The sequence below is a fragment of the Hetaerina americana genome, unplaced genomic scaffold (genome assembly GCF_022747635.1).
Source record: "Hetaerina americana unplaced genomic scaffold, ioHetAmer1.1.p SCAF_22, whole genome shotgun sequence".
Taxonomy (NCBI): Eukaryota; Metazoa; Arthropoda; class Insecta; order Odonata; family Calopterygidae; genus Hetaerina; species Hetaerina americana.
In genome coordinates, this window is record NW_027286786.1 from 1,281,053 (window position 1) to 1,308,522 (window position 27,470).

Genomic DNA, 27,470 nt, shown 5'->3' on the forward strand with positions numbered 1-27,470 from the left:
TTTATTAACCGTTTACTTATCTTTACCCAATCTAATTTAATTGTCCTTCAGTAATTGTTTCATTTGAAAAATGTGCGCGTTCCAAGTTGGGTCAATACGACCGGAATAGACTTGACGTACGTCGATCCAGGTCCACTCAACCTAGTAGCAGCAGCATTCCGCTCTCACGCTGTGATAGAAGAGGCTCGGGCTCTATAGGGAAGGCGTTTGAAAGCTGATCGCATATTCAATCCACAACCTCCGCCTTTGTCAATGTCTCTTTGCCCTTTGAATTTCCATCCCGAGGGAAATCAACTCATACGTATAGCCGAGTGGACTTCATGGTATGATCACTCACAATGGAAAAATATTGGGCAGTGACTTTAAAATTAACATAATATAATTAATTTTATATTTGTTTGTCAGGTAATCGACCACTGATTTACTCTGTATTTTAGTTTTTTTTCCAAATATGCGGTGTCGCATAACTTAAGATGTATAATTTTAGGAATCCAAGATGTACTGTCTAAAAAAATGTGGACTCCATCTACGTAATAATGATGAACTAACCATTCGTTTTTTATATCTCTGCTATTCTCCATTAATCAATAAATACATTTATTGCTTTTGGCATTCATACTACACACATTTCATTTATTTATTTACCATATATTTCCTTGCAGTAATATTTCTCTACTGTTCTTCTATGTCGAAATATTTGAGCATTTTCATGTGGCAACTGAAAGATTTCTTTTTGTTCCTCTGCATTCACACTCTGAGTAGTCATCTTCTTCAGTCCTGCTTTCTTCCATTCGAATTTCAATCAATTATTTTCGGGCAAAGGAATCTTATTTTAAGAGTACGCAACATTACATGCCATGATTCTAACTACTTCGCGGCGTAGACTTTGTCTATATGAGCTAACAAACTTGATTAACGTAATAATACATTTACCAGAATCAAGAATATTAATTTGACTTGTTAATGTTTGATATCAGAAAAGGTTCTCTCGATCGCGTCAGCAGAGCATTAGGAACCCCCAGGAACAAGCCCCATTAAGGGGACTGTTCTTTAACAGGGATCAAAAGTGTCCCCTTTCATTACGCATACAGTGGGTAGGGTCGGTAATAAGTTGTCTATCGAGGAAAAGCATTTATCCAGCTTAAAAAATTCCATGAAATAATCAATGATCATGCTGGCAATTATTTCCGTCAATCCTAAATGCGTATTTTTTCTTTTGTTAGAGTAGTGTCAATAACGCCGATGATGGCATACAGGGTTCGTCCGTGAAATCAAACGTCCTTTTTTTAGATTTTATTTTTTTTTTCATAAATCTCAATCAAAATTTTTTTTCTGTGCATTAAGAATGAGGTAAGTCTAAATATCGTATAAAATGAAAAAAAAACTTCGAGTTTTCCAAATGATTCGTATTTATATCTGTTTCCACCATACAGGGATCGTCCGGAAAATAAGTGTACTGACTCCTGGGCTGGGCGCGCCTGGAGCGGCGCGCCCAGCACCGCTCTGACGGGCTGCGATTGGAGGGGGGTATGTTGGCAAGCGACGCTGAAAAAGGCAGTCGGCTCTGAGCTGTGGTGTAGTGAGGAGCTCTGTCAACGCGAACCTCCACGCTCGACCCACGTCACGGAACGCGATGCCGAAATTTTTGGAGCAGCGTTATTCCATCAAATTTGCGGTAAAGCTTGGGAAATCGTCTACCGAAACTGTCGGTATGATTAACCAGGCTTACGGGGAGTCAGCCATGTCCAGAAACATGATCTTTCGGTGGCACAAGATGTTCGTGGAGGGCAGAGAAGAGGTCGACGACGAGTCTTCGAGAGGTTCCCGATGATGCCTTCGCGGGAGCGTTCCAGGAATGGGAACGCCGCTGGAACAAGTGTATCGACTCACAAGGGTCCTATTTTGAGGAATATTAGCTTAAGATATGTAAAAGTGTAATAATTTTTTTTCCTGAGCTCAGTACACTTATTTTCCGGACGAACCCTGTAAGAGCGTGGAGAAGGATAGGAAATAAAACCGAATAACCTAATAATTAACTGACCTTAATCAAAAATATTCATTAAACTAATTAATCTTTGATAGGACCAAATGTTCTCTACAACATGGATGAAAAAAGAATTAAATGAAGGAATTAGTATCAGGGAGACAAATAAAATTTCAATTAATACATTAGTACAGCAATTTCATTGGTAAATGTCTAATAATTCGTTTTTTTATTTCAAAATAATGATGCTAAAAAATCTGTGAAAAGAGTCACAGAGAGTTAATCACACTTTTGGTGGGCTATGTCCATGAGATGCTATCAATCTTCGGCCGAAAGTTAAAGGCAAAGCACGATTCAAATTCAAAAATCTAGAGACTGATATCAGATTGTCTGGTTTGAACCGTTCCACGCGTGCGCAAAAGGCCCAGTGCTTTTTCTTGGGCTGACTTCAGCGTGGCATGGGCATAATTCAGTTGATGAATACCGTTCCATTCACGGTTGCCTAACTCTTTTCTCCCAGGCTCGTACCATCCGCTCATCATTTTCAGTATTACAACTTGAAGATAAGCTCCCGGAAGCCCTTCATTCTAACGCATACCCATGTACACACGCACACATACGCACTCTAATTCCCAGTTATCATTACTTGCCCGGAGTGTATTTGCCCTTCGGCCTCCCCTCATCCCTCTGCCAGCCACCTTCCCTCATATTTTCCCTTTTAAGTATTTAGTAGTCCTTACGAATACAGAACACCTCCAATTGCGTCCAATCCATTTGTTTTTTCTCAGCCTTAGCGTGTGCCGCATAGCCTTTTTTTGGTAACCTTCATTTATCATGACAAGTGCTTATTTTATCTCCGGCATTAGGTTTCGAAAACTTATATTCTTCCCGGGTCTGCTTTCCTAAGGATCCCACGTCTCGGATCCATTGAATGCCGAATTATTAATAAATTCCTTCGATCAATGCTTCTTGGGTGCAAAGTTATCTTCTTTTAACATGTCTCTTCGAATTAAACTAGTTCTAAGCTAAACTGCGCTTTCAATCCGTCGACCTCCATTAATTAATCACATGTTATTAGTGGATTTAGGCTGGGAATCAATTAGGGAACAAAGGCGAAATTACAGATTAAATCTCTTTGGTGAATTGGAAGGACGTCTCTTTAGGAGTAATGTTGAAATGGTTTTATTACTCCCTTGAGAGATAATGTCAGTAAATTTATAGAGATTAATTAAGTTGAGAAGAGATAGATTTCAGATCTTAATTTTTTCTCGAACGATAAGGGGTCAGAATAAAACAAAATTTGTCCGACCATACTAGGAGGGAAAGGTGTTTCGGGTAAAGAGAAGTCTGGGGTGTATTCACCCCGTCACACAGCTTTGTGGTTCGCAGGGTACTAAATAAATAAAAAAATATAATGATTCGTAAGTTCCTCTGTCTCCAATTTCTCTCTTAGCGTAATATCTTCTTAGCGATTTTGTGTTCCCTAATATTGATTTTCATTTCATATATAGTACAAGTGAGTTGCGTTAGTCTATGGGTTGAGCGTTAGACCGGATGGCAGGAATAGGATAGGGATGTTAGATGGGATGAAAGGAGGAAGGGAGCACACAGAGATGAAGAGGGACTTGTTGCGGGGTAGGATGCTGTATTGTGTCTTGTTAGGAGATATTTAATTGGTACTTGTGTCCATCCCAAAACCTAGCTTTACCGGTAGATTACCATAAAAAATTTAGTACAAGGGTTTTTCAATAAAGAATGATAAGTTATTATTATTTAGATATTTTATTGTGCAAAAATGCTAATGTATGTTATGTTGTTAGCTTAATATGCATGTGCCACTGAACATGTGTCTACTAGAAAGGGCTGCTCATGTCGCAATACTGAATTGAAATCAATGAAATTGCACCACATGGCAAAATTCACTTGACATAAAGCTAACAATATACCATAGCATAAAACTGAATTCATCTCACGTCAAATTATGTGAATAAAAAATTAAATATTTTGTTTTTGAAAAACCCTTTTGATTCATTCTCAATAACGGTAATCTCGTGTCTTTTAGACTTGTTTCTCCAGTTTCATCTGTGAGATGGAACTTTGCTAATTGCTGCATTGCTCATATAGATTCCTTTCATGCCTAGTAAACGAATAAAATGGCATTAGCCGAGAATTGTTTTCTCAAAGTCAATGTAAATGCAAGTCAAAGAGACTGTAGCGGTTGAGAGCGGTTTATATTTCGCCTAGCATAAGCCATAATATTTTCCTCCTTTGACAAAACGATGAGAGCTTTTAAGCGGTACAATAAGCAAACTTGAGCTTGTACTATCCGCAGCGTGGAAACTGCAGCCCATGTGCAGCGTGTGATCTTACCGAGAATCTTCCGAAATCTTCCGCCATGGTGAAAATACTTCACCAGGCATCTCAATTTCCGCCAACCTAGTTCAGATTTACGAATTAATTGCCCATTCTATCAAAGTATATTCAACTCACAACCCACTTAAAATACTTTTTTCTCGCATCTGAACAGCCGAACAGCCATGATATTTCAATTGATAACCATCCAGACTATTTATAATTAGCTGAAAGATCATCGTAGGGATTCTTTTCAGGAATGATTTGTGCTGCATTGAGCATACAATTTACTATTACATTCATAGAAAAAGCATAGTTAAAATATTCAGTGCTGGCATGAAATATGATATTTTGTCTGAAAATAAGGTATCGCGTATTTAGATATTTTATTATCCAAATCATTAAAGGGCTGAACGGCATTTTGGGTTTTCTCCGAAATATACTCTATAATGAATCGTCATGGCGATACTATATTCTTCACCTCATATGGTAAAATATACTCCTCATGGGGTTTCGTAAAATGTCAGTCAGATATGGTGCATTAACTTCCGGTATGCCATCTCCGAAATACCTAAAAAGGGTTCGTACGAAATACTACATATATTCTTTGCCCAAGGAGGTTTAAAAGACCTGCGTCCTCGCAAGTTTTCTGTCAGATGTGGCGTAAAACTTCCAGTGTGCGACATTTCAAAGTAGTATAAAAAAATAGTGGGCAAAATATTGTTAGACACATTAAAACCTTTCTAATGCATAGCTAGTCTATAGCGATTTGTGGAGAATAATGAAAAATGTGTTGGATTTCCAGTGATTGACACGCGTGAAGTCTCCCTCAGTTGTTTCGAACGTGTCAATGACGTCATTCATTATGGCACGTCAGTGATCGGCGATATTTCATCGTATTCGCTCAGGCAGCTCGTTCTATTCGGGAGGGTTGGCAAGCGTGCCGTTTTGCCCCCACCGCTCGCACCCTGGATTCCACCCCACCCTCCTTGGGAGGCGCGGCGTCGCTAACCCTTTCTCCCACACCCTGTCCATCCCCTCTTGCCGAAGCTCAGGCCGTCTTCCCCTGAATGGTACCCTAACTCCCCCTCCTCTCCCTTGGGGACGCCTCGCCCGTCCTCCTCTTCCCACCCATTCCAACGCCCTCACGCTCTTTGCTCGGCAAACAAGAAATCAAGCGTCCCATTGTCGCCCGTCAAACAGCATGGCGTCTGCGACCGCCCACCCTCGGCCACAGGACCCGCAACCACCCCCCTGCTTATCTCTGCTGCTCCGAACCAATTATATGTACACCTTGCCCGCCCACCCCCTGGTCCCCATCCAATCCCCTCTCCGCCGAATACATCCCCACAAAACGAACCGAATCTCTCCGTACCCTCCCTTTCTTATATGAAACGCTTCGCCCACAAAGGTTTCGCCCCCATCGCGTTGCCACCCGGCCGATGGGGGTGCCCAGAGTGAGTGTGCGGTCTTCTGGTAAGACGTAGAGCGCGCGGCGGTCCTGGGATCGCCGAGACATGCCAGTCGCCCAAGCTCCCCTGAGTGGAAAACGACCGGATTTTGAGTTCCCTGACTGGCGGGACGGTATCATATTTCTACTAGAATAAAATTAACTAAAGGCGTCATCGAATTCATATCCGATGTTCTTCAAAGACGGTCGTGTCCTGTGAAAACTGCGGTTTTGATTGGCGGGGTTTTCTTGTAGAAAACGGCGACCCACTTTTTATTGTACGAGGCACGTTCATAAATTAAGGGCCGTTTGGTCACAGGAAAAAATAAATTCATATGAAACACATTTTATTGGCACTTTTAGATAGCTAGAAACCTACTTCACTTCTCTACATAATCACTGTTCACTTGTAAGCATTTTTCGTACCGCTACACCAGCTTCTTTAAGCCCACTGCATAGAAGCTCGCCGCATGAGAGTTGAACCAATTGACAACGCCGTTCTTGAGTTCCTCTTCGGTTTCGTAACGTTTTCTACCGAGCCACTGTTTCAAGTGCAAGTAAAAATTCTAGAAAACAAGTCATTTCCATCTTGTTGGTAACGGCCCAAAAACTCTCGTCCACTGGACATTCTTTGCCCTTTGTGGTGGGCGATGAGCATTTTCGGTACCTACCTTGCACACAATTTGCGGTATCCGAAGTTTTCTATGACAATATTGTTGAAAGTAGTGTGTCCAAGTTGAGGAAATCGTTCAGCCAGGCTATTAATCGTCAATTGACGATCACATCGCAGTTTTTATTCCACTTACGAAACAATATCATCGGTCAGAATACTGGGCCTGCCACTTCGATCTTCGTCATGGACATTTGTTCGTCCATTTTTAAAATCACGGTTCCATTGTCTAACCTTTCCTTCACTCATAACTGTAGATCCATAAACTAGGCATAACTCCCGATGAATTTCAGCAGCCGACAATCCTTTTGCATACAAGAATCGTACGACAGAACGCACTTCGCAGCTGGCGGGATGAACGATTGTCGCGGACATTGTTTGCATGCACGGACAAAAAAACGACTTCTGAAACAAAATAAATGATGCTATAGCTTCTAAATGAATTAGTAGATGGCGCTACAGGAGTAAAGCCGTGTTATGAAGCGCCAATATTCAAATATAAGCAAACGGCCCTTACCTTATGAATATGCCTTGAATATATAGTGAGAAACATTGAGTTTTATTGTATACAAGCCATTAACATAGTAATCAACCCGAAAGGTCGGTTTGGTAGGTGATGGGTTGAATTCGCTCAGTACTAAGCCCGCCGGAATGTGAAATTCACACATCAGGGTAGGGTGGCCAGTTACTTTCCCTATGCCTGGCTATGGTTTCCCAGGAAGATCCCGAAAAAATCGCACAGCTCGGGCTGAGCTGCAGGTGCCCAGAAAGGCTTGCCCGGGAATCAAACTCGGGCTCTCCGGTCAGTAGTCCAACGCTCTACCCCGGGACTACCGCGACTCACATTTTATTGTATATATATATATATATATATATATATATATATATATATATATATATATATACGTGTAGTTTAAGTTCCGAAAATTTAAAACCTCGTCGGTTGAGTTTTAATTTCTTCGAGTAGTACACTTCGTTCTTATTTAGTCGCAGAGATCTTGTTTATGGGAATTTTTTTTTTAAATCTTCGTCCACCACAACACCCAAGCAACCCAAGAAGTAACTGATCGAGAAACCTGATTTTAATCTGGCATTACCTGAATACATCGTATGAACACTTATACACAACCTAAAATTCTGTCCTAATACCCCTTTCCACGTCCCTATGCTCCATCACGTAGACTGCTAATTTGTCGTAACCGAGCTTCCGGTCAGTTGTCCAACGCTATACCCCTGGACTACCGCATCCCTAGGGGATATTCAAATGATAATAGTCATTTCATTGGCACATTACATTCTCGCCATCCTCCAGCATAACCCCATTTTTATGGTTTTCCCATTAGATCAGTCTCCAATGAAAAGTCATTTGTTAAGGGAAGGGTTTTACAATAATGTACCGAAATCCATGGAGTGTAGCGCGGCTTGCGTACGGAGCTTGACTTTTCAGGTTAGAGGATGAGCATAGATTTTGGGATTTCGATAGTTGGCTTGGCGAAGAATGCAGAAAATAATTTGGACAGAAGGGAAAATGAACGCCGATTTACAAACGGGGAGAGCGATGTTACGGAATGAAATCCGAAAAAGGCGGAGAAAGCGGACGGAGGAAATACCCAAAGGTGGTGATAATTTGAAAGGTACGATAGAAGCGAGAGCAATGGGTAAGGGGAGTAAAAGAAGGATTGGGATGTGCTTTCTATTTAGCGAGGAGGCGGGACACCTCACTAAGGAAAGAGTAATGCGTACACGTTAAAGGAAAGAGTTTCTTACGCAACATGCAAGATAGTCGTCGTTCGGGACCATCCAAAAGTCACATGTGCCTTCAATCAGCGGAATACCCAATAATTGCAGGAAAGCGATACCCGCGCATCATCACGACGGCCCTGTTCCCACAATGCGAATGGGCCCAGGGCCTCGCCGTGGTTTATTTATTCGTACGCCCAACGTAACGGTCTACGCTCTGGGCGTTAGGTTAGGATCAAGTCGGATGTGTGGTTTTAGAAATATCTGTTGTACTCTTACATGCATTCATGGATAACTGCCAAAATACTGGCGCAGTAGCTAACGCACTGGCTTCCCACCCAGAGGGTCCGGGTTCGAATCCTGTAGGTGGCGGATATATTTCGATGGTATCTCAATTCCTACTTGAGGTGCTTGGTGGAGGGCACTTTGAGTGAGTACGCCGTCCGTCGGATGGGACGTTAAGCTACAGACCCCTTGGCGCCTTTACCCCTACGGACCCCTTGGCGTCACTAGGGAATGACACAAAGGAAAAGGTGAAAGAGTTTTGCTAATTAGGTAACTAGAACACGAGTAATTAAAAAAGCAAAAACGATGTATTACACAGAATAATATCAATGGTAGAGAAGGCTTCTTATCAGAAGAAACCGCTAACAACGAGAAACTGTATTAGCACCGTCTTTAGGAAGCGATTTGTTAAAATTTATACACGTATATGAGGTGTACTTTACAGAGGTTAGACTTGGATGGCTAGAACTTCTGAGGAAATAGGTTTGATGTTGATGGAAATGTGATTTTTCGAAAGAATTTGTGAAAATGAAATGGATAGGAAGAGTAACAAATGAAGAAGGACCTAAAAGGTTGGGTGAAGTTGAAAACCTATGAAGGACACTCATAAGAAGAAGAAGGAAATTGATTGAACATATTCCGAGGCACGATAGTTCACCGAAGATCATAACTTTAGGAAACCTGGAGTTGAATAATTACAGAGGGAGGCATATGGTGAACTGTGAGAAGCATGTGATGGGTAATGCTGGCACACACAGAGATAAGAGGGAATGAAAAGGTCGGCCGTGAACAGGGTACGTTGCAGAGCTACTAAAGGTATGTATGTACGGATAAAAATCATAACATTTGTCCATCCATGACTGACGCTAGAATATGCATATGAAATGTCAATTGGCCATCTAGTCTTTGTTAGTGTTGTTCAAAACAGGCTGTAGTGGTTGGCAGTAAGGGAGCAGTGGCGGGTGGATAGCTTACTAATGGGTGCAATTCCGTCGTGCGTTAGCCGACATGTGTCGCCGAGGAGGTCCCATTACCACCGCTAAACGATTCCAGGGTCGAAGGCCATTACTCCTACCACCGATGGTGCTTCCGTTTTCAAACCATTTTTCCCAATGCCCGGCGTTCCTCTGCCTTGCGCCATTACGGATCACCCCTCGCGTCTCGACACGTGGATGGATCAATGCGAAAGCATTTTAGTTCCGTTTAAATTAATACTAAAATGGCAGCTTGGGGGGAACTACCCGCTCCAAGAGGTTCAGCCAAGAAACGCAGAGACTCTGAGAACATAGCAGGTAGGCAATCACATCTCTCGTTAAACTATTCGCCCATTGCAAATGACTCGTAATTTTCTCGTGAATGGTGCTTGCATTCTGCGACTGTTGCGTTACGAGAGCTAAGTTAATCTTGTTGCCAGAAATACCATTAATCTTTGAGACGCATACATCTTGATTGTCGCGAGATCGGTGATAAACAGAGTAGCGTGTCAACATTATTAGAGGAGCTAGGCTGGGAATCACTCACGGAGCGAAGGTTAAATCACAGGTTAAATCTCTTGAATAAATTGGAAGGAAGTCTCTTTAGCAGTCATTTTAAGAATGTATTATTAGCTCCATTTTACTGCGGTTGGAGAGAGCATTTCAATATAATTAGAGAGATTAAGTGTAGAAAAGATAAATTTAAGATGCCATTTTTGTCCACGAACTATAAGGGATCAGAATAACGTTTTCTGACCGCGAGAAGGGTAAAATATTCAGGTCAAATTCTGCAAAAAAAAACTGAAGACATCTAATATGTAAAAATCAGTTCCTAGGACGAAAGGTGTAGGAAACAGAAATGAGGGCAAATACCAAGCATGTTTAACAAATTACTAAAAGAGTTAAGTGCGATTAATAATCCTACCTAGGGTAAACTAGAAAAGACAAAGAAAATGGTAACGTGAAAGTAAATGAAATAAAAACCAAGGTCTGTACGAAAAGATAAAGTAAATATTATTTCAGGGACCAAAGAAAATAGATAAAATAAACTTGTTGGAACCTGTTGTCATTTCAAGGAAGTGGGACCATCATGTAGCCATTGCATAATGAATCATAAAAATTAGCTTTAAAAATAAATGACTTCCTTAAGTTCATCAGGTAGAATGTTAGTTTGCGATTTAATTCATTGCCCAGATATATTTGTTTCTATACTAAAAACATAGTAAGAATATTTAGATGAATTGAAAGAGGGCAAGTTTGTCCATGGACCCCGAAGAAGTAAGAATAAAAAAGCAGATATTGAGTGCATTGGAATGTTGAAGGCATTAATGGAAATTCTCCTTTCCATTGAGTCATTCCAAGGAGTCATTTAAGTGGATGGAGGTTTAATGGAATGAAGTAGACATTTTGGATGACATGGAGGACGTTTATCGTTCTTTAATCTATTTGATGCGTCTATTTGGATGAGGGCATTTACATAACTGGCGACAATTTGTTATCCTCACAGAATGCGGACAAAGAAACAGAATCCGACCAATTTGCATAAAATTGTTTTCAAAATGAATTCATTTTCAATAATAATATATATTTGTCAGAGCAGTTATAGCTTTTTTTTTTAATGAGTCCGGAAAATGAGAACATTATAATTACTTACGGAATCCTTTTGCAAATTTACATTTTCATCAGATTCTCCCTCCGTTTGCATCTCTGTGAAAAAAATACCCCGAGCGCATTGGAAGAAAAAAAAAGATTAATCCCCGGGCAAGTACATTCGCGGTGAAATTGAGTCCATACGGTTAGAAATGGAGTGACCGAGTGAAAAGGGAAGAACGGGTGGGGGGGGAGAGACATGACAATGGATCGCTCACCCCATGGCGCATGATTTTCCACTGAATCAATGCGATCGAGAGCGGCGGGGAAGACGGACTGCGAGCGGGGGGATTGGAGTGCACCGAACACGTTGCCGCGCTGCACATACGAGATACATCCACCTACCAATGAGAATTACCTATGTGCGCGAGTATGTGGGAATATGCATGTGCACATACTCGCGGATATGCGTGCCGCGAGCCCCCCCCCCCCCACCACATAGTTGGTGATCAAAGCGCACCGCTAATCTCCATTCACGCACTGTGACAGAGACGAGAGGTTTTTCATTGGCGATGGCTGGTTGGGGAAGGGGTAAACGGGGGAGGGGGTCCGAGTGGGGAACGGGGGGGGGGGAGGGAGGGTGTCCATGTCCACCCATGAAACCTCATATTGAAGTTCGTTTAGAGTAGCGATCCACAAAATTAATCCCAATAAAACGCTTCTTATTGAACGCTGACACACCGCTTACCGTTTTTGGGAAGGGGATGGGGTGGGAGGGGTTGCGTGGAAGGGTAGGCACACATGGCGTCGAGTGGGTGTGAGGGTTTCCCTTGGCAATGGTCGCGGGGGGGGGGGGGGTCTGGTTGGGCTGGATGTGGGCTTTTTGGGTTGATGGAGGTGGTGGCTATTTATTTTTCGAGGGTGGGGAATGGATCGGAGAGAGTGAATTTGTTTTGAGAGGGGGCGACGGGGAAGGGGGCGGGGGGGAGAGGGGTGCGGGGGAGGATCATGTTGGCGCAATGGGGTCCAGATTAATGCGTTCCATTCTGCGCGATTTGATGCGATCGCCTTCGCCAAATATTATACATTTATACGCTTTGTTATCCCATTATGAATGACAATATTTGATACTCGATTTAATTGCATTATCCAGAATATTGTTTCCATGCTATTAGTCTTGTTCGACACTCGAGGATCTCTTTGGTCCAGAGGGGTTGGCGGAAGTCGTTTCATCAAGACCGACGTCAACTATGGGATAGTGTTTAGAATGAAGATGTACTGTTGTACTCTTTGGTCGTAGTTTCCGTTGATTACCAACTGATTTAAGTAAAAACGAGCATACATTGAAGAACTCGGTTAGCCTTATTTTTGTCATCATGAAAAGAAAAACTAATACTTTACGACCTTAAGTCGATGTGTTATCTACAAATGAACATTCCTAACGCGGTTTCCTTCATCTCTCTCTCCCCTTCAGTACTTAATCCGACGATTACGCTATCTGTCCCCATTATTGTTGACAGCAGAAACCTTCAAGATAGCTGAAGGCAAGTGCATTCGATAGCTACGGTTTCGAGGCTCTTAGTTGTCATGAAGACGATTAAAGTTGGTTTGACTTGAGTTTTGAGTTTCGTTACGTCGTAGAAAATACCTTAATGGCTCTTAACCATTGCTTTTCTCCATTTTCTTTCATCCATTGCTTTTCTCCCTGCTGCTCTTACGGCAATAGACGAACTGTATAATCGCACTTTGTGGGGGCACAGTTATGATTCAAATTCATATCGAGAGAACGCGAACAAATCGTAGTTATGGCCTTTATAAAACAAATTTGAAGGGAATTGCCTCAAAGAGAAGTCTTAAAAAAATGCTATGGATCCTCAAAGTTTACTAGACCTACTCAAAAAACATAATAAAACATGTATAAAATGCATTTTAGGAGCCAGTAGACACTGAATTACTCACTGTAGGGCATTCATATAATTTCCTAAGGAAGGAAAAAGTAATGGGAATGAAATGTTCTCCCATCATTGAGGTTAGCCTTACGTTAAGCTGACATTATCGTATCTTATGGATGTTAAATGAGTTGATGCTTATAACATTCCTTGTTCGTTTGACTATGTTGCAAAAACCTAATATTAGTGTGTTGGACATATAATAAAGTAGCTTTTTGAGCATGGAAAGATTGAGTTATCACCACCAAAATGTGAGGGAGAAACTTTTTTTATATATGTATATATATTATATATGTATATATGTATATATATATATATATATATACACACATACATATTTATTTATAATTTAGTCTGAATAATGAAAGTTTTGCAATTAACTCATCTTAAATCAAAAGGTTGAGGAATTAATTTTTCAGCAAATAACTCTAGACCACCGTAGTCCATTCGCCCTGATCCGTTTACTTCCAGGCGCTGATCAAGCAGAGATTTGGTTATTCAGCAGGAAATATGTAATCGCATGAAGGCGGAAATGCAAGAGAGTTGAGTTTGGACTCAAATCCCCATTCGGAAGATGGGTATCTTTTGCTTCGCGCAGTGCGACACATTAATTCATTGGCATTCAATTTAATTTCACCCTCGTTCCCTCCCGAGGAGGCAGTGGACGGCGCTGGGGAGGGGTGGCTCAAAGGGCCGGCTCACCGAGGGTCTCATGAGGGCCGTCTGACCTCAGGGGTCGGTGGGGGAGTGATTCGGGGCGGGAGGGCGTGCTGCGGAGACCCTTGGAAGGGAACGGGGGCCGAGTGTGTGCTCCGAGTGTGGAGCCCGGTCGGCCGAGGCGAGGTGTGTCCGGGGGGAGGGCCCGGTCGACCGGGAACGGAGGCGGGGAGAGGGATTAAAAGGTGGGTTGGACATGTACAAATACCTCCATCGGCACTCCCCTAAAAAGAATGCTTTCAATCTGATTGAATCTCGGAATTACGAAAAAAGGGGAAGATCGAAGTTACTTAATAAACTTAACTCTACGGCGCTCCGTGGGTTCCCTGTCTTTCGTCTCAGACGAGTCCTTCCCATTAACGGCCTCTCCCAGACACTCCTCATCTAGACTCCCCTCCCCCTGTTTCCCCTCCTCACCCTTGGCTTGCCTTCCCTGTGATCACTCATCTGATCATGGAGCTTGGCTCAATCAAGGGGCAATTACTTCCCTTAATTCATTCCCTTGTCTGGTTTCCCTGATCCTCCTAACCAAACCCCCCCCCCATCTTCTCCCTAGAGAACCTATTTCCAACCCTCTCGCTTCGGAAATCCCTCGAAACCGCCCCGATAAACCCCTTCCTCTCTCTCCGATCCCTCCTAGGACCACCCTCGACTAGCCTTCCTCTTTGCCCCCTTTGCCGACGCCGTCACCGCCCGGGGACCTCCTCGGCCTGCCGCACGAACGAATCGCGAGAATCCCGGACAACTCTCCCAACTGGCCGGCCCTGCGTCCCCTCCTGAGGGGCGACCCGCCCCGGCACACGAAGATGGGAGATGCTTGCAGACGGTGACAGCCGATGCGCGACGAGATCCCCGTTTGTTTTAAAATCCATTCCGAAGCGCGGGGGAGGGGGGGGGGGAGGCGAAAGGGGGAAATAACGGTCCGTCGAAGATTTGATTACGCGACGGAAGAGTAAACAGTGTGGTTGGGAAAAATGCGTTTGAAGTGGAAAAAAGTGTTTGCTCTTCCAACGAGGCTTATTTGTTTTGAGATCATTCGCCCATTCTTATGATCCATCCATTAGCTCGAAGGTCTCAGCCCTGAATGATTTGATGCGATACTGAAGCCGTGAGTTATCGTTATTTTCGGCGCGAATGTTTCCACGCACTCCACCCAATAATCTCGCTCATAGAAATGGTTCGTTATCAGATTTCATTTAAAAAAAAACACTAGATTTAGAATAACCTACCGTCATGGCAAGTATTTTCTGTTTTTAGAGGTAATTCCATAGTTAAGTGCGTTTGCATGGGTGTGGGTATTTCATGTTTATTTATATTGCATAGTACCCTGCAAGCATCCTCTAGGAAGTGTGGCAGGGGCTGATCACACACCAGGCTACTTTTGACCCGTATACCAATCAGAATTTTTACCCCCAGGCGCGGTCGGGCAACGTTATTCTGATCCCTTGCTGCTCGTGGAACAATTGAAATCTTAATTCTAAAGTCTGTAAATTATGTGCAAAGATGCACAAAAAATTTGTATGCACTTACAATTATTTTAATAAAATTTATAATTTGACTAATGCTGCGCCTCTAAATTTCCCAGAAAAAGTTAATCCCTTTGTAATCTGGTTTAAAGCATTAGGATTTCAACCCATTAATCATTTTTCTTTGTTTTAATTTTTGTTACCTTGGCTTAATTTAAAAATATAATCTGGATCTTGGCATACCCTTCGAATCTGTTGACTTAGACTGACAACCTCACAAAAGAACCAGACTTGAAGCAGTTGCAGCAATGAGATGAGTAAAATTAGTCTTCAGTATAGTCGAGCATGCCAATTAAAACTTGACCGTTTGCATGAGGAATGCTGGGATTTTGATAAGTAAAATTGTGGCTGACCCACTCACTGTCCGTTGTTAGCAGAACAACCATCAACAAGACAGCTTGGAAGTATACATTTTGGCGTGCACAGTTTGCTATGCCGAAAGAATCACTAGTAGTGGAAGTGTCGTTTAAGGGGCAATACATATATCCTTTCGTATCAAAGGGCTGCTGTTACATTTGATTCCCATAGCAATATAAAGTAATAGTACCCTCTAAGTGTACATGCGATGCGACTAACAGCGTTACAGGGTCTTTGTGTGTAAAGTTTTACTTTTTTGATACATTTCTCATAAAATGGAGACATAAACCTCTGTCAATAGCATTTCGCATATCTGTGGGCAGAGGTACACGCTCAAAATCAAAATTAAAGAATTCAAATACAAAGTACAGAATTACGTGTACGAGTATATATTACAAATGTACGTATTACATATATGTAGTATATGTTGTATAATACATGTATTACATGTATTTCGTATAATTGAAACTGTCTCACCAGTGAAGTTCTAATGAGTGGATACTTTTTTAGCAAAAAGTCTAATGAGCTGATATTATCGAAGCATAAGTATCATTATCAAAACTTAACCTTTCAAAATAATGTAAACAAATCGATTGAAATGAGCGGTTGTTAAAAAACGCGTTACCTCCAAATATTCAATAAAAATATTGGGAGGATACGTACGATTGTGTATTCGTAATTCGAGGCTATGCTATTCGTTTTAACCTCTTTTCTTCCTTCGAGAGCATCCAATAAGATGTCCACATTGGGTGCCGGAGTATTTGGCCAGTTAACGGGGAAATTATTTTTCAGTCGAATTTGTTAAAACGTTTTGGGAAAAGTCAACCATTGTGATATACACATCCTCATCGACGACAATTTTAATGCTCCAAGAAAACACACAGAAACTATTGATAGGTTTATTTTTCGCGAAGCTAAATACTAAAACAAGGATGAGGATCCCTGACGAAAAAATAGATTGGTGATTTCCGTGACCTTCAATGTTTTGTTCACCATAAGGTGCATGTGGTCGGTCCCTGGGGCTTTCAATAATCCTCCTCGTAAGCACTGGGTACTTCTAAGAACAGCTTACTATATTACTTTCTGTTACAAGCGTTTTATCATGTGCAGTTGTGAGGGCGTTTATACAATTATTATTATTGTCATTTAACAGTTTTAATTTCCTAGTAAATTATACATAAGGATGTGATATATAAAGCCGTTGACACAGTATTTAGGTATTTGTTGGGAGCTATGTCCTTTATTATTACATAGTGCCTATCATCACCAGGTTGTGTGCCAGGGGGTGAACCACACCAGACTGCTTTTGAAAGAAAATCCTCCCCCCCTCCACTGTCGCAATTGGACGTTATTTTAACCTTTTATTTTTCGTGGGAACAATTACGTTCTTAATATAAAAATGACATCTTAAATCTATCTGTTCTTCACCTAATTTCTCTCTAATTTCATTGACATGATCTCAATTGCTGTAGTACTGCTACAGGGCCAGAGATACATTTTAACATCACTGCTTCAGAGAAATCCCTCCAATTTATGTCTGAGATTTGATCAGTAATTTTACCTTCGCTCCGTGAATGTAGATTACGTCCGAGCATTTAATCGAGTCTACACTATCCATTTCGGTATTCCTGATGCAATAAGCGTTCGGGGGGGAACTGCTCCGATTCCAAAAATTGGTGACTAGGCACTTTGTTAAGTGTAATCCTGATTTCCAAGTGTCGAACCAGACGTATTCACCTCCTGCTGTAGGCTCTTTCCTCCTGGTACTTGAAAACGTATTCCTCCTCCTTTCATCCGCTGTATGTTAGGTTGAACCAGAAAAATAGTTCGGATATTATTTAATATAACTTACCGATATCTCTGAAACGGCTGTAAATTAACACAAATTCCAATAAAACGTGTCTTTTTTGCCTTAGTTGGCAGTTTTGGAAGTATTTCCTGTGCAACTTTCAAACTTTCTCCAATTGGTCCATATCCAAATTTTCTTCTGACTTAAATATTAATTTTGTATTAAAAATGGGATAACCTGCTATCTGAGGGCCAGAACTCTACGGTTGTTTTTCGCAGATTCCCTCGGGCGTACGAAAATGCGACCGTAGCTTCTTCCAACAACATCCAACAACATCTAACAACATTCTTCATTCTCGTACGTTATGTTTTTCCGATCTTACATCTGGCTCTAACAAAATGCCGCACTCAGTCCATTTTCCTTTTTGCAATTTCTTTTGTTGTTTTCTTTGAAAATCATTTTTAGTCGGTCTTTTGCTTTTACTTATCTTATTTCCCCATTACGTGATTTATATTTCTAAGTCCTGTTTCGTGTTTGGTGCTCTAAAAATTCGATCTTAACTTAACTTCATTGTGTAATGCAGATATCCTTTTAGTTAGATCAGATAAAGGCAAAGAGTTAGGGAACGTTGGCGCCAGGATGTCGTCACGGAGTCGGTCTGTCCCAGCCTCGGTTTGTCCTCCCCCTTGCCCCCCCCCCTCCCACCCCGCAAGCTCCTTTCCTTGACCACCCAAACCCTCCCTCCATCCCCTGCCCACCATCCAACGGTCCGCGACCGGTCCAATGCATACGTTTGACTAGTGGAATAATTGGTATCGAGCGAGCAGCACACCGTCACCGCTGCTGGTTTAACTCTTCATTTTCAGCCTCCGCCCCTCGCCAACCTCCCCCCGCCCCCCCACTCCCGCCCCTTTGTGGCCAAACCCTCCATCCCCAGCCCACCATCCCCCTTCCCTTCCCCACACCCTCCCCAACTGCCAGTTCGGTCAGTTTTGCGGACTTGTCTCACTCAACACAATTCCGCGCGGCACCCTCTTCCATCTGCGTTAGCAATTTCGTCCCCTCCTCCCGACCAAACATTGCCCCCTCCCCTTCTCCGAAATCTCCCACCTCTCCTCCCCCCCAACCGAAATCCTGGTTGGTTTCCACCACCACTCCTGGGCGCATTGTTAATTCTCTCCGTTCGTGTGGGGACTGCGTATCGGGAAGCCAAACTACATTACGGCGGCCGATCCCGTGCTCGTGGCGCGGTACATGCGCGCAAACTATATCTCTGGCAACGGGCGCTCCCATGACGACACGCCGCCCGCGAGGGAGGGCGGGAGCGGGGTAGTGACTGAAGGGGACTTGCCGGGATGGGATGATTTCCAGTCAAAGGAGATTTTCGGGGCACGGTTGCCGAGGGGGGAAAGGAGTCTGGGGGCAAAAGCCACCTCATCCGTGGCGTACAACGCAGGTGTTTTTCATGTTGGCATCGAAATTTATTTCACTGACAATTTTCCAGCACCACCTCCATTCGCATTGATCCCTAATCTACTTCAATGAAGTAGCACTCAAAGTCTTACGTTTTTCAATAGTCTGCGTTTCAACAGTCTAAGTTTATTGTGCCAGGTAAAATGGACATCCACCTACAAATCTTTCTTTCGTTCTACTCTGAATTCTTTTGCCTTCCATTATTTTAACCTTTATCAATCCCTCCCATGTCTGCCTTCCTTCATTTTTTGTGTGGCTTCCCTGGTCTAAGCTTAATGTTTTCCTTATGTAAATTTCTTCCGTAGTCCTGTGCTACATTCTTAAATTCCAATATTTTGTTTTTCCCATATTGGCAAACATTTCTAATTAATTCTGTGTTAATCTGAATTTTCCGGTCGTCCTCTACGGCATCAGAATTCTCTAGGTTCAATGTTTTTAGCTATGAGACTATTAATATCTTCCACCTAGTTCTGTTCGTTGGCTATTTACAGTATTCAAAATTTCACAATTACATTTCCATAGTTTTACGCACAGCCTTCTCATAACGATTCTTTCATTATACTTTTCCGTCTATTCACTGACATTTAATTCTTCTTCAGTGGTAATAGGCTTACTACTGTATTTCCATTAGTATGTCAGGCATTCCATTGTATTCAAGTTCATAGTTAAAGTGTCTGCATTGAAATTCTGTTTCGTTAAACACATCGTGAGTGACCTGATTTTTCAAACTCATTCTTTAAATGGCTTACACACTTGAATGAAGTACTTTCACATTCCGTCCTCATTGATGAACCAAAATGGAGAAGATTGCTCTAAAAATATACCATCTAGAGAATGTCATTAAGGATGTCGATAAAATAATCATAGGAGAATGGATGAGCTACTCATTCATCAAATTGAAACACCGTTAATTAATTTTGACCACGCGTTCAGTGAAGTGAAAATACATGTGTCCTTTGCCTCAAATCTCAAAACATAGAGCTTCCTTCCACCTACAACAACCCCTTAAAAGTTATTGACAAGCGCTTAGAAGTAATTTAAAGCCCCTTCCCAAAGCATATCCCCATCACAAGACTTCATTGTGTGTAGACGTGTTATCTTACCTTTAGAGAAATCGTTGTGTCCGTAATAAGTGCATCGTCGCCTCGGCCGTGCCTGCTACCTGCATTCAGTTTACTCAAATATTTAGCGGCAAATCGCTGAATCTACTCGTGTAACTTGCGCCAGTATATATATAATAATCTATTTTAATGGCTCCTCACTGTCTACGTATTACTGAAGAAATGAGGATTGACACAAAAGATATCTTCTGTTATCAATCCAAAGTTTGGTTTTATACAATTTCCCCAATTTTGCTAGAGTTATTTCTTCTGGAATGGAGGAAATATCGTGTTGTCATAAATGCAAATGGATCAGCGCTAGAAGATGATCCACCTAATCCTCCACCTTCCACCGTTTTCGTCCTCCTCTCCATCCTCATCTCCTCAGGTACCTTCTTTTCTTCGGAAATACCTAAGTAGGCATCCTTTTATGTTCTCTGCTCTTCTATATCGGATTTAAAATTAAATACTTCGTAAAGATGTCCTCTTTAAATGGGGTATAAAAGGGGGAATTGGTAGTTCAGGGATAAGAGCGTTTAAGACGAAGTTGGGAATATGAAAGAAAAATCTGAATAGTAAATTTGTAATTAATTCAATTAATATATTCACTGACCATACTAATGAATTTACCGTCGGTAGAAACGTTATACCAAGCAATAAATTTAGATAACTCTAAGTAAGATATTTAAGTAATTTAGGATAAAGGTGTCATGAGCTGTAAGATAAATCAATACAAAAATGCTTTAATTGATGATGAAATTCTCCAAGGACTTTGAAAGTTAAAGGCTTGGATCTTTCCCAATATTTATGTTCCATTACCTCGCATGCTAATCATTTTAAAAGGCTAGCTTCATTGAGTTCCGCAAAGTTTAAAATCAAGTTCGTTTGAGGAGATTCATTTCAATCAGTGCTTGAATTAAAACATTTTCTGTTGTCACCAATCTCGCCCATATTATTCAAACGATTGCATGCAATATAGGCTTATGGGGCCTATAGAAACTAAATAACAGTGCAACCAAACATCGTTACCTTTAATGATCTTTCGTCGCAAAGTTTTATCCCAAAGCCATAGTTAAAGGGAGATATAACTAAACTGGTTTTTATTTAGTAAGATATGAGCACCAAAATATCCATGGTAGAGAAACGCCGAAGCTGCGAGTGAAAAATCTATGAGGACTACTGCGAAATATGCAGTGATAAGACTAATTGATACAATGCAAATATGACAAAGATGATGGCAGGAATTACAATAATTCGATTACACACATATTTTAAGTTAAAAGGAGAAGAAATATGATGCGCGTTTCAAAAAGGAATACTAATGAAATTTCCACGCGACTATAAGGAGAGAAGAACTGGGTTATTTAAGATTTATGAACACTTTCATGAAGTCCAGATTATAGATTAAATAATTGCAAATAATGTTTACAGCTATGAATAATTCTATGAGCAATCGAATCAATAAATATTTTCTTAATTAATTCTTAGAATCAAAATGAGAATAAGTATTTGTCAATCCGTGTCATTTGGTGGCAACAAATAAAATATATCGTTCCTCTAAAAATTATTCTCGACAGTTTTTCACACAGACAAACGATGAGATTTCATTATTTTCCTCTCTCCTGATGTCGACAGACCTGATTTCAATATCTTTCGTTCCGAAGGCGTAATTAGCGAGAGGTTCTATCTACGGGCGGTGGTCACTCGCCCCCTAATAACGGATGTTTCATTTGTCCCACCCGTCGTGAGCCGATGTTTGACATTCATATGGCATATGACCCCTGCATTCATGACGGGTGGCTGATGGACTCTCGTCCCAGTCATCCATCTTCTCCTTTGCCTTTGGCCCTTCCAAGTCTCGCTCCGTTCGGCCATTCCCGTCGCAAATTCGCCTTTCATCCCCCGCGCGGCGAGGCGTACGAATCCAACCCTTCCTTCGCCAGCGTCTCCCCCTCCTCCCGAGCGCCCTCCATCCCCTCATCAAACACCTCCCCCCTTCCACTCCCTCCCCCCCTTCACTCCCCCCCCCCACATCACTCTGCTCTATTCAGAAATGCGCCCCTACTTTCTTGCCACGTCTTTGAATTTCGAGTTTTGCCTCGAGGGAATTTCTCAGGCATGTTCACATTCGGCGTTGCCAACACTGGAGTTTTTTTCACCTGATAATTTAGCTTGGTGAATGCATTACACGAGTACCACTACTAAGATGTTAAAACGAGTGACAAAATAAATTTTTTATGCATTAGAACACATTATTAATCCATAGTAAAAAAGCTTGAAGAGATAAATTCTTGAATTAATTACGTGTGGCGATTTTAACTTACTCATTTATTGTTTTTCCTATTATTTTATTTTCGTTTTTTTTTTCAATTTATATCTTTTACAGTTTCCGAACCCACTTAAAAAAGGTTCTACCTTGTGCTACGCAGTCGGATTCTTTAAGTAAAAGTCGAACGGAACGCCTTGAACAAAATAATTTATGGAAATAAACTGAGAAGGCTATGCTTTTCATAGAAATCACTCACCGAAACTCGTGTCACAAGAGCGTCACGGTTGTTTTACCTTCCACAACGATATCTGTAGACACTGTTCCGTGCTTACATAGATACCCTTTGCACCGTTTCCTTAAGGTATGGACAGGAAATCAATTGTGCCTGATTTAGGGCCGACAGGTTCGTTGGCTGTAAGTTTCCTAAAACTATCCAATGAGATCGTGGAATTGACATCGATTTGTTTTACCATGGAATCCGGGATTTGATTTCAGGGATAATAATGTACATTTTTCGAAATGGTAAGAACTGGAATTGGTCAAGGAACAGAAATTATCACAGTTTTAGTTCCAACGGAACGCATGTTGTTTTTTGTGTGTATTGATGTCATGAAATGTTTGTGATAATCTATTGATGCCAACCTCGGTGAATATATGTACTCATTCAAGGTTGCTTCTATTCGTGTTCCATTTTCTGTGAAACTCCACCGGGGGCCTTCACTTTTAAAGGAATGCGAAGGGGGCGGGTGGAATGGTGCACGAGAAAATGTTGGCGCATTTCTAACTCTCTTTGAAAACGTTCAGCAGACACCGTTCCAAAGCGTTGTGGAAACAGTAATTTTATCCTCCACTAGTTAGGCCTAATTTAGGATCATCACGACGTTAGATCGATTGCCGAATATGATCGCGTGCGGCGTAGAGGAGCTATATTTCTCAAACGCTGTTATGACAAACTCAGTAGCATATCCAAAATATTAGAGCAGCTAGGCTGGGAATTACTCAATGGAGCGAAGGTTAAATTACAGATTGAAGCTTTTGCATGAATTAGAAGGGCGTCTCTTTAGCGGTGACGTTGTCAATGTATTATTATCCCCATCCTACTACGGTAGGAGAGATCATGTCAATGAAATTAAAGAGAGATTAGGTGAAGAACAGATAGATTTAAGATGTCATTTTTCCCGCTAACGATAAGGGATCGGAATTACGTTGTCCGACAGCACTAGTAGGGGAAAGTATTTTGTGTCAAAAGTAGCCTGGTGTGTACTGACCCCCTGCCACACGTCCTAGTGGTGTCTATGCAGGGTATTATGCAATGTAAGTGGGATCCATGTCACGCGGGATTCGCGAGGATACGCGCGCAGATGCTCTGTTTAGTTGCGTCAAGGCGACCCACGGACAAAAAGACGCGCTGTGCCAGTGCCCGGGGGTTGATCGCCCAATGGGGAAAAACGACTCCGGGAGGCTCCGGGAGACTCCAGCTTACGTTGTGCGCCCGCCCGGTGATGAACCAACTCCGCGAGGCTTTGCAGTGCTACTCACTGTCTTTCCTCCCCCTCCTCCCTACCCCCCCCCTCCGCTTCGCGGCACTCTCCTTCCTTGCCAGAGCATTCATTGTCGCGGATCAGCGGACTTCCCTCCCTCCTGACTGCTACTTCTCTCCCGCAGAATTAGGCAAGCAATGTGACCTCCCCAAGTATATTTAACCCTTCCTAAACTTGCCGCTTTTATCCAGATTTATGAAATCCACTGCATTATTTGCACGTAAAGCTAACAGACGTTATGAGCTATTTTTACAGTTACTGGTCACAACCTCAATATTTATTATACACATATGCGATTGACCATAGTAATGTACCTGTATAGATGAATAATTTGAGTTTGTTAATCATACAACTTCCATAAATTCCAATTTAGTAATTTATACGTAAAATTAAGTACTTCTTTTAAAACTTTTGCTAAATTTAAAAGGTCTTCTTTTTTATAAATAAACTTTATGGATTGGGAGAATATTGTAGCCTGATAATGCTGCAAATGTGCCGCTTTATATTCATAAATTTTACGCATCGGAGCAACGTCGACTATTTAATGGGATCTTCCGCGATTTGCTTGAACATGAATGCAGTGTTTACTGAGAGCCACATGTCAATGATTTTCCTTGATACAATTTGTGTTTATACTTATCGTATTTTCATTTCCCTCCTATTTTACGTTTATACTTCTCTTTTCTTTATTCAAAAGCCATATTTTGTGCAATGATTTCGTCTTTGGAGATTGTTCTTGAGTTTTGAATGCTATTTCATTGCGAGTAGTGAGGGGGAATAAGGGCCTGTGACAGTATAGTCTGTTGTAGGCCAATTTCACGAATTGGCAGACCGAAAGGTGACCGTTCCTCAAGCCGATTCGACCGATCGTCACCCCTCTGGCATTTTAAATGCTATTAATAGTTAATTATGTGATTTTGACCGTTTGAGCCGACAATTTCCTGTGGAATCCAGTGTGCGCGCGAATGTTTTATTCCTGTTATATATATTAAAACGAATACATACATAAATACCAATGATAACACTGTAAAATTTGGTGCAATTTTCCATAATTCCTCAAATATTTTAATGAGCTTAATGCTCGTGTATTGTTTGCGGTCTGAAAATGACCTCATAGTTTTTTGTCGGTGAAGTTTTCGTGAATGTGAATATATGTAATACTTTGATGAAGTTTTTCTCGGGTCTTCCACTGGGTCAGGGGTTCCGTGTGGGCCGAAGTTTCGAAGCCCGGCCCATGCATCGTCCTAATTTTTGGGTCGATCACCCTGAGGACGATTCGCGACTCGGGCATCGAGACGTCAGCCAATATGGAACGCCTGACCTCGGGGGAAGACCCGAGAAAAACTTCATCAAACAAATACGCCGGGAAAGTACCAGATGATATGTCATACTTGCTTTCATGTAGTTGAAAACACGCCGGGTTTTGGATCTCTTTGCTTCTTCTCTCGTGGAATCATATTGAAGGAACCATTAAGATATACACTTTCTTTCCATGTAGTCGGTGTATGAATCAATCATTCACTGAATGCTTCTTGTACCATTATACGACAATATGAACAGTGATATATGTCTTTAAGCGCATGCCTCACTCATTGTGTAGCCAACTGTAAGCTGAAAATAGTCACGAGAGTTGGAAACGGGTCAATTAGTTAATTTCCGTTGTTATTTTAATCGCAATTTTATCGCTTTAACTATTAATACGTATATAGGCGTCTACCTTGCAGTTATCTCTGTTTCTTTGTCTTTGCCAAATCCTTTCCTAGCCCCGTTGTCGTATAGGCATTCGTCTCAATATTTCTTTACTCTGTCGCTCTCCCGCCTCTCTTTGCCGTAATCCTCTGCCGAGGAAGATCTACTACCTTGATCAAAAAGTTCCCGGAATAACCACCGTGTGGCGCTCCCATCGTTCCGATTTGAGTTCTGTTTTTTTGTTAAATTGGTACATCTGTTGTTGATATTCCCTTTAAATCTTAGTGTCATAACTTGACATTTGCAAAAGTTACGTAGCCAAGAGTACATCTATCTCTGTGTGTGTTGGCGATTTTTTACAATTTCAGAAATGGATTTAAATTTGCAACAACGAACTTGTATTAAATTTTGCGTAAAAAACGGATTTAGTGGCGCACGGACGTTGGAAATGTTGGAAAAGTGTTTCGGCAACGATTCTCTAAAAAAAACGGTCGTTTACCAGTGGCACGAGCGGTTCAGAAGTGGTCGTGAGTCAATCGAAGATGATGAACGCAGTGGCAGACCATCGACATCGAAAGTCGGTGAAAAAATTGATAAAGTAAAAGAAATGTTGGTCAATAACCGCAAATTAACCATCAGAGAAATAGCGGAGGACTTGAACATTGCCTATGGATCCGCCCAAGACATTGTGGTTAATGATTTGGGTTTCCGTCGTGTAGCAGCAAAGTTGGTGCCAAAAGACCTCAATTTCATGCAAAAAAGAGACCGTGTTGACGTCGCAAAAGACATGATTTGCGAGGCTGAATCCGATCCCACATTCATCAAAAGGATCATTACTGGAGACGAGACGTGGGTTTATGAGTACGACACGCAATCCAGACATCAGGCAAGTGAATGGCGTTCACCAAATGAGCCGAGACCAAATAAACCACGTCGTTTTCAGTCAAAAAAGAAGGCAATGCTGACGGTTTTCATGGATTACAACGGTGTAGTGCATCATGAATTTTTGCCAGAAGGCCAGACAGTAAACAAAGAGTATTATTTGGGCGTTATGAGACGTTTGCGTGAAGCAATTCGCCGAAAGAGACCAGAAATGTGGGCAGAAAACTCGTGGATTTTGCACCATGATAACGCACCGTCGCACAGTGCTATCATTATTCGTAATTTTTTGACGAAAAATGCAACAAATACCATCCAACAGCCACCGAATTCACCTGATTTGGCTCCCTGTGACTTCTTTCTGTTCAATCGAGTTAAAAAACCATTACGGGGAACGCGTTTTAGCAGCCGAGAGGAAGTAATGGAAAAATCGCAGGAAGCACTGATGGACATACCGAAAACCGAATATAAAAAATGTTTCGAGGATTGGATCAAGCGCTGGCATAAGTGTGTTGCAGTCGATGGGGATTACTTTGAAGGGGACAATATAGATTTAGATGAATAAACTTGTATTTTTAATTTTCTGAATAAATTCCGGGAAATTTTTGATCAAGGTAGTATGCTTCCAAAACGTATTCCAGCCGTAGTCAAACATTGGCTTTCCGCGAGTAAGCGGAGCTACCTCCTCGGCGAAGAGTCCCCGTGCCTCCTTATTTCTCAAATCTTCCGCCTCTGAAGGGTCTTCATTCTCCTCAAATATTGGCGGTTGCGGAGGAAAGTGTGGATTCGCGATTTTCGCGGGGTTGTTTGAACGCGGATCGATGCAAGACGAGTTTCAGACAAAGAGTATAGAATTCCCTACCCGTTTTGTTATCAAGTCATGGACTCGCTAATGCCTATGGGCACTGAACGAATATCTATATATCTATCCCTACCTTACCCTGGTTTATTACGCTTTCCTCCGCGAAATGTCCGTGAAATCGAACGTCCTTTTTTTAGATTTTATTTTTTTTTCAGAAATCTCAATCAAAATTTTTTCTCTGTGCATTAAGAATGAGGTAAGTCTAAATATCGTATAAAATGAAAAAAAAACTTCCAGTTTTCCATATGATTCGTATTTATATCTGTTTCCATCA